This window comes from Macrosteles quadrilineatus, unplaced genomic scaffold (genome assembly GCF_028750875.1).
Source record: "Macrosteles quadrilineatus isolate MER2022 unplaced genomic scaffold, UCM_ALF_1.0 Scaffold_3__2_contigs__length_128488019, whole genome shotgun sequence".
In the NCBI taxonomy this organism is placed as follows: Eukaryota; Metazoa; Arthropoda; class Insecta; order Hemiptera; family Cicadellidae; genus Macrosteles; species Macrosteles quadrilineatus.
Genome location: NW_026542596.1, coordinates 72817821 through 72827133, shown reverse-complemented (window position 1 = coordinate 72827133; position 9313 = coordinate 72817821). Strand labels below are relative to the sequence as shown.

The 9313-nt window shown below is 38.1% G+C and overlaps 1 non-coding gene across 1 annotated transcript; it reads right to left on the bottom strand.

The window, feature by feature from the left end:
* Positions 1 to 9009: 9009 nt before the first annotated feature.
* Trnap-ugg (transfer RNA proline (anticodon UGG)) lies at positions 9010 to 9081 on the bottom strand. Its single transcript has one exon. It is a non-coding gene; the product is annotated as a tRNA-Pro (tRNA).
* Positions 9082 to 9313: the final 232 nt, after the last annotated feature.

Sequence of the window (9313 nt, the reverse complement as noted above, 5' to 3'; positions counted from 1 at the left end):
AGCCAGTCTTGGTAAAAATCCACTACTATAAAAGTGTAAAAGGATTCAATTACCTATAAATGTCTGTTTCTATATGTCAACTGATACTAATCCACTACTGTATTTTATTATTGCTCTTATTTGAGATAAATTCGACTATAAATGTATTATGCTTTAAGTATAACTAGGTTCTAGGGTACATACAGTAATCTTATTCCCTAAATGGCAATTTTACTTAACCGAACGTTACGTATTGAAATCATATTAAACTATCGTACCTTCTAAAGGGAGATCGAGTTATATGGGTTTTGAGACAAATCAATGCGGCAACGTTTTCTGCTTTGGCGTAGTTCCATCTTTCGCAGACAACACGATAAAAAACAAAGAGCAAGAGTCTCGAAAACAAAAAAGACAGTGCTTGGGTGCGGACCGGAAATTCCTCGCTATAGAGAGCTATTAGGAGCGTCGACGATGATTCTTCATACCTGCAGAATAAGACGTGGGGCTTCCCATGCAAACCATCATATCACCAGGCTAAATAACATCGGGAAAATGTCTAATTCTGCACACATCTACTATCATCAAAATAATAAGTACTTCATTCATTTGAATAGATTAGCTTAAGCTCTGTATTGCACCAATACAATGACATAAAAAAGTTAACAAAATTGAATACTAAAAAAAATTGCCTTGCTAGCATATTCGTGACACAGCATTTGGTTAACAATGTTATAGTGAAAAAATTGATTCTTACAAAACTGAGAATACAGTATCTACCAGTATACTGTATATAGTAAGGTATAAATCTGTAGCAGATAACATGAATTAAGAGGAAAGATTGAGTTTTGAGTAGTTATGCAGTAATGCACGAGCCGGTTGTAAATCTAAACAATACGGAGGACATCATGCGTCGACTCCTACACTCCAGACACCACGGCCGTCGAATGCTAATACTCAAGGTCATGCCAAGTGTCTGTCGTTATCACGTTGTAGGGACCCAACGGATAATTTCCTAGATGTTATGTCCATTATATTGTTGTTGAATTTTACAAAAAAGATTTATTAAAATCTAATTATGAATGTAGTTTATTACCTCAGGCCAGGACAGTTTTACGGAAGGCCAATGTCCAGAAGATAGTGTATGACTTAAGCCCAGGACAGTTCCACAGAAGCCGAATGTCCAGTAGGTAGTATATGACCTCAGCCCAGGACAGTTCCGCGGAAGGCCATTCATTGTTCAGGGGATAGTGAATGACTTAAGCCCAGAACAGTTCCACGGAAGGCGAATGTCCAGTAGGTAGTGTATGACCTCGGCCCAGGACAGTTTTAGGGAAGGCCAATGTCCAGAAGATAGTGTATGACTCAAGCCCAGGAAAGTTCCACGGAAGGCAAATGTCCAGTAGGTAGTTTTTGACTCAAGCCCAGGAAAGTTCCATGGAAGGCAAATGTCCAGTAGGTAGTGTATGACCTCGCAGCCCAGGACAGTTCCTCGGAAGGCGAATGTCCAGTAGTTAGTGTATGACCTCAGCCCAGGACAGTTCCACGGAAGGCCAATGTACAGGAGGTAGTGTATGACCTCAAGCCAGTTCAGTTCCACGGAAGGCCAATGTCGAGGAGGTAGTGTATGACCTCAGCCCAGGACAGTTCCACGGAAGGCCAATGTCCAGGAGGTAGTGTATGACCTCAGCCCAGGGCAATTCCACGGAAGGCCAATGTCCAGGAGGTAGTGTATGACCTCAGCCCAGTACAGTTCCACGGAAGGCCAATGTCCATCCAGTAGGTAGTGTATGACCTCAGCCCAGGACAGTTCCACGGAAGGCCAATGTCCAGTAGGTAGTGTATGACCTCAGCCCAGGACAGTTCTACGGAGGGCCAATGTCCAGGAGGTAGTGTATGACCTCAGCCCAGGACAGTTCTACGGAAGGCCAATGTCCAGGAGGTAGTGTATGACCTCAGCCCAGGACAGTTCTACGGAAGGCCAATGTCCAGGAGGTAGTGTATGACTTAATCCCAGGACAGCTCCACGGAAGGCCAATGTCCATTAGGTAGTATGACCTCAGCCCAGGACAGTTCCACGGTGGGCCAATGTCCAGGAGGTAGTGTATGATCTCAGCCCAGGACAGTTCCACGGAAGGCCAATGTCCAGTAGGTAGTGTATGACCTCAGCCAAGGACAGTTCCACGGAAGGCCAATGTCCAGGAGGTAGTGTATGACCTCAGCCCAGGACAGTTCCACGGAAGGCCAATGTCCAGGAGGTAGTGTATGACCTCAGCCCAGGACAGTTCCACGGAAGGCCAATGTCCAGGAGGTAGTGTATGACCGTGTCTACTGTAATTACGCTTCGTGTCCCGTCTAAGATGGCGTCGCACGTGTGGCATTGTATGCAGATCTTCCAATTAAACCTATCTGTCAATATCCACAGTGACCATGTCCTCGACCACCCGCCCCTGCAAGACTCATAGAAAACCTATATAACTGAAGCAAATATCTATTTAAGGTCCAATATCGGTATCTTGACAGCTGTTAGTTAATGTAGGGAAAAAACATAACACATTACATTCGATACAATCAAACATGTTGTAGACAAATAAACATGGACCAAATTCTATAAGATTATTATTGAAGAATAGTTTCTTAATGTTGGAAACATAATCTCACGTAGTGTTGAACAAAAGTACTAATTATATGTTGGTAATATCTGATTAATAAACTCTCTTTGACCACTGATATATAACTCCGTGAACTGAGCCTTGTTTTAATCGGGAATTATTGACATCTGGCAACAATATTATTTTCATCAGCTAAATTTTACCTGCTATTCTTTTACAGATTCGCACGCATAAAGCAGTTACATTACACACAAATAATATAATTTACCGAAACTTGTGTACTTTCTGTTTACAATCGAAAGTGTAAAGTTTTCTTGGTTTCCCAACAGCTGTTGACACGTAGTGACTAACTAAGCGGAGTTCTCTGTCACAGAGTAAGGCTGATAACGGTAAGTGATAAGAGGATGACGTCACGACACCGTTGACCCTCCTTTGACATGGAAATGGAACAACACCCTGTTTAATTGCTTCCTCGACAACAGTGACTCTGGGTTTCCCGTCCAAGGAGAATTGGTAGCAGATGGCTCATTGGAATACAAAGATTGCATTGGGTCAACGACATCGCTTTACTGGTTGTGCACAACATTTTGATTGAATGAGCAAAATGTATGAGTATTTAGTCGATTTGTTGTTTAGATATCACAATCATTTTTAAGGTATAGTGGATGGAATAATGGTTGTCATAGGACATTTTTGGGAACAATATTTGTTCGGATTTTATTGAGAAAGTAGTTAAATAATTTGCAAAAATGTGTGTTATAGTTTTCAAGCTTCGACCAATATTTCACAAGATTGACTCATTCAAGGCCTAAAGATGGTTCTACCTAAGATCCAACTTTTAGTTTCCAACCAAGAATTGCTTTATACAGGCATTTAAACCATTTTACCCGTTTACAAAGTTAGATAGCTGAGTTCTATTTTTTTTAGTTAAAACACGTCATTATGTTATTATTGAGATATCATGGGGTTTTCAAGGGAAATGATTTAAACGCAATTCTAACCGCAGGAATATTTGCAGACTAACATGCCACTAGATATTTTGTAACTGATTCTGGTGGTTATTTTTATATTACGGCACATCTTGTAGTATTTAACTGAGATAATCTAATTCTTATCAGTGTCAAAATTATGTCTAACAATTATAAAACCCCCCAACATATGTAGTAGGCCTATATGTTTAACTAAATACCAAAATATATAAACATGTAGGCTTCTTGTTTAACGATGATTTGTAATCGTTAGCTATAATACCAGTCGTGGTTATTTAAAATTACGGCAAAGATAAACATTCAAAAAAAATTTTCATATTGTTTCAAAAATGAGATACATGTATACTGCAAAGTATATTAACCTTTTATACACAAAAAGTCAGTCAAGGTACATAATTAATTATCTGGTCAGTGGCTGAGCGGACCCAAGATGTCACCGGACATACCAGAACGAAGTGACATCCGAGATGCTGAGGCAATCAGCAATAAATAGGATGTTCCTGACGTAGACTCTGCCTCAGCGGGCATCGAACCTCCCCCCCCCCCTCCCCCACCACCCATCGGATAACCATGACCTGGGACACTGCAAGACTGTGGGTTAGGTCGCGACACCCACGTACACCCATACCCATACCCGTACCAGCACCCAAGCTGTAGTACGTGGTAATGAGGGAAGAGTTGGAAATTGAAATATTCCACTTTGGATTTCTTGAAATCTACTTTAAGTACTAGAATAATTTGATTTGAACCCCTGATCCCTGTGTGTCTATCGGTTCCCGATCTCTGGTATTCCGCCCGTCATTAATTATCCATCATTAATTCTTCGGGACAGCGATCCACACTTGAGTGTGAATTTTAAGGTGAATATGTCCCCAAGGAGAGTGTAGAATGGAGTGTGAAGATCTGTGCTGACTAAGATCAGCTGTTTCATTTAGTATCGTTTTTTTTTTTAAGCCCAATGTTTAACAGAATCTTTTGTTCAGAAGTAACTAGTATACTTTTTGTATTTGAATGACAGCTATATAACTAGGCTTTCTGATCAAATAGCGTATTTCATCACTAGGGCCTAAAGTGACTCTTTTTGTCTTGAGATCAAGTTTTACCTCGGATGAATGAGGAAAATAAGCGAGGTTACCCGTGTGGTGAACTATAAAAAGCTAGAAAAGGAAATAATTTTAAAGTAAAGAAAACCTCTCAAAACTACTTCCAGCTTGTTTTCAATTCTGCTGGGCAGCTGTTTAGTAAGTGATTCAATAATTTAGTCTATTACGATTGTGTTACAGTACATAATACCGATCGATAACAATAGGCTAACACCTTACCTAATAAATAAATCAATAAATAACCGAATTAAAAAAAAACACACACCTCACGACTAGATGCAATCGAATATTTTACAAACGAACACATTTCAGCGATGTAATTTTGTTCCAACCAATGTAGAATAATAAACCAGAATAACGTGCATTGTTTAACTATGTGCATGCGTTAATGCATCACTGTGGAAAACAGAAACAGTATGAATGTGTAAAAATAGATCAGAAGAATGTACATGAGGGGAAAACCAGAGCAATATCAAAGCTTGACGTTGTGGGTGGTGGGGGATAGGGGTGGCAATATCACACAATATCCTCCCTCTCACCCCCCCCCCCCTACTTTACTCCTGATCTTCATTTAGTTCATTCCACAGCAACTTTGAACTCTTCATTACCAACATAGCAGCGACTGAGTCACATTGGAAACCGAGGGCTTTATTAGTTTAAAAGATTTTATTGCATTATTGAAACAAAGCTTCTTATTGAAATAAGATTCAATCAATTTTGTTTGTCAATTGTTTTTTGACATCCAGATTTCAGAAAAGGAGAATATAGATGTAAAGCTAAGGCGGATTAATTATTATTTGAGCCTGAAGAGATGTTTTAGAGTGTGTATTTTTTACTAACTAATGTTAGTTTTAGTAATTCAGATGTTTTTTTTCCAGAGCTCTTGGGATTCTGGAAATTCTCAACAAAGAACTGACAGATGCGACATAGTCGCCGAACGACTTAGTAAACGAATTTTACCTGTAACTGATTCAAGATGAAGAATTTACAAAAATTGAACCTAATTTGATCTATGTTGGATAAATGAGGTACCTATGTAATCTATATCTATATGTATACTTATTTAATATGCAAGCAGGATTTTTCTGACAATTACTCCTCCGAAATTACTGAACCGATTGAAATGTTTTTGGTGTCATTGGAAAGAGCGTAACGTGAAGTAGTGCAGGAAACTTTCTTTTTATGGAAATAGTTAAAGAGTGAGGCCCTGGGGCCCTTTAAAGTTTCATATTTCTCCATAAGATTAACATGGGAAACAAAAATTTTTATGAAACTCCAGCTGTTGTCAGAAATTAAAAGTGAGAAGAAGAACATATTATGTTAATTGTAAACAGTCAATAAGTTTGCTAATTTTAAAGTTTGCTACAAACATTTACTGACTTGGTTGAAATGAAATATTTACTATTTGAATTTGGGTTGGCGTAAATATTACAATGGAAAAAGCTAGACAGCCTAGATAAATTGATATAATCTGTTATGTACCTACATCTTGAGTATTTCCATAACCTTTGAGTCAAATCCCTTGAAGTCATAAGAAATTATGACTGTTATTTGTTTTAAAATAACACCTGTAATACTTAGCAATTGCTCGAATTCAATTCAAGAGCTACAATGGAAATTACTTTTAATTATTACACATTCAAAAAATCCACATGTGTTAACCAAGAGTCATTTCACTATTTTAACTCCAAATAAACGTACGTAAAAATAATCTTAACTAATTCCCATACGTAACATTGTAGAGTACTCCACCCGGGTGACAATTACAATGCGAGTATTCCAAACACATGACGCAACTATTCACTTTCTCAGACTTTCTTCTCGTTGTCGTGAGGCGCCTGTCGGCTGTCGGTGTCCAAGGGACGGCGGTGGCGGAGCCCCTGGTCAAGGAAATGAAGGGATCGCCGATAGACCGGTGACCGACACGCATCTTACGAAATAGGACCAGATGCTTGAGTCTTGTGAAATACTGCAACGGCACGCGAGAGCTGATCTGTACTGCTCCACTATTGAGGCTGCTACTGTAGTAGGTCTATACTGATGAACTATCAAAGATTGATTTAGTTATAGCTCTGTGTAAAAGATTTTCTACAGCTATGATCGATTGATGGATACACAATTGACTAGGGAGTTGATTTAACAGAGTTCCTTTATATTTATTGATTTACTAGCTGTTTCCCTCGCATTTTCCGGATATCTTTTAAATATTCAAATAAATTCATCGTCTGTGCAATATAGCTGAAAAATTGAGGATCATGATCAGATGATAGAATAAGAGGCCAAATAAATCGCATTCTCGTCTTACACTCAACGTGGGCATCAATTAACTTGTAAACATTTAAATTTCTTTGGCTGCAAACAAATGTTTCTGGGAAGAAATCTCATGCTTACTTAATTTGTTTTGAAATTGTTCACCTTCAGGGTGATCATCGACCCCATCCTTCCGCACCGATCAGCACATGAGCGATGATACATGTTTCATCACTTTGTATGTAGTTTAATCCGTACATTAGAGCTTTATGAAAATCCAAATTTTGCATTTTTTATCTCCCAAACAACTTTTTTCAAAACAACTTTTTCACTACCCAAACAAATGAAGATTCAGTCTATTTCAAGAGGATCCCTTGTGTACGTATTATTTTATTACAGGAAATTACGGACAGCTTACTTTTAAATAAACTGGAGGTCGTCCCGTGGTCGAAAACTCGACCAAAAATATCTAATGTTCAGACTTCTCTATTTTTCACCCCATGCTCCGCTGTAAATAAAACATGTGATTGAAATTCCTTCCATTTGTTTTGATTTTCTGTTTATATTTCGTTGTTATTTCGTCACCAGCATAGCAACCCATAAGAGCCCATGTTCATTTTTTTAATTTTAAATGAATTTTTTGCTCTTATTTTTGAGCCCATTTTAATTTATAAAGGGATTCTGTACACCTACAGGAAAATATTTTTCTAACAGTATAAGTAATTTTCCCTACGTAGCACACGAGCTGAGAAAAAATGTTTTTAAGAAGCATGCTTGCCTTGGAAGATGGAATAATGCTTTATTAAATAAAACCGAGAAGTTCTGTGTGATTATTTGCATCGTGAAGAAAATTATCCCGTCAATTTCGGGACTAGTAACGAATATAATATTTGAAAATATATTTTTTAATGAGCCTTATTGAATGTGGTACAGTCTGAAATTGTATTTTCTTCCTTGACTTTGTTTCTGTGATTGTAGATGAGTCATAAAAAATGCGTAATACGGAAATGAGTAATTTATAGCATCGTTCTCTGTCGTAGGCTCAATTTAACTGCATTTATTTTTTTTTAAACAACATATCTTCCTCGTTAACATAACGTTAACATATTTTACATAGGTATGAAGTCTTATCCGTAGGTTCTTCGTGGCCGGTGGACAAATTTTAATTGAATAAATACTTGTAAGACGTGGAAGGAGACATTTCGGTGGTGCGTAGTTGGAAGTAAGATGGTGGAATTACCACTATAGCATGTATAATGGAACCTGTCTCCTGAACCTGTCTACCCAGACTCAACCAAATCTTAAGCCATGGAACAGTTCTCAAGTGGACGCTGGGCCAGGTTCCATCATACAGTGTATAAACATAAGGAAATTTATCTTGACCACGTCTGGTGGTGAGGAACAGCTTCCAAAAGGAGTCAACTGGATTATGGAAATATAATAATAGGGAATTAGCCAGAAAACTAACAATATATTGTGTTTACATACAAAATACATTGTAGTAATAATTCTTGGATAACCATAACCATGTCGTATACCAAAATCCCAATAGTTTATACCCACGAATTACTCAACAGCCCAATACACTATGTAGCCTAGCAGTATGTTCATCTACGTCGCGTATTACAATGACGCGCCTGTTCTTGCGGATAGTAATTTTACAATCATGTTCCACATTTGGTTTGCTAATGAGATCGAATTGTGTATAGTCATTCATTAGCGCCAATGTGAACTTCGAAGGTGTCAATTGGCGGTTTTGTTTCTCAGCACCCTTTCAACATGGAGTCGCCTGTGTAATTAATCAGCGTGGTTCATTCTATATTTCTGATGTGATTAAAAATTTGCTATATTATAATCTAAATTAACATTACACTTTGAAGTAAACCCACTGATTACAATTATTTTCAATATTTCTAGTGATTTGTTTAGTGATTTGATGACCTAAAAATTCAGAAAAAATCCACAAAATATATAAAAATAAATTTAACCTAAACAAATTAGCTAAAAATAATTTAATAACAAAAATTGACTAAACGCTTTTCATGCATCTCTTGAAAATAAATAAAAATAAAATATTAAGGGCCGCTCCGGGATTTGAACCCGGGACCTCCTGCACCCAAAGCAGGAATCATACCCCTAGACCAAGCGGCCGATATTAACATTTAATAGAAGTAAACAAGTCTTACTGAAATAGTTGTCAGTGAAAGTGAAGACTAAACGAAGACGATGACAGAGAACACCAACGCTACCTGGTGACGGAGTAGGGCATTAGTAGGCAGGTGCTAATATGCTACTTAGGGGTGCTTACTACAGTGTTAGCCAAACGGGAGTGCCGATGGAGACCAGGTCAAGTCCCTTCACACGCACACACCCCCACAGGTCT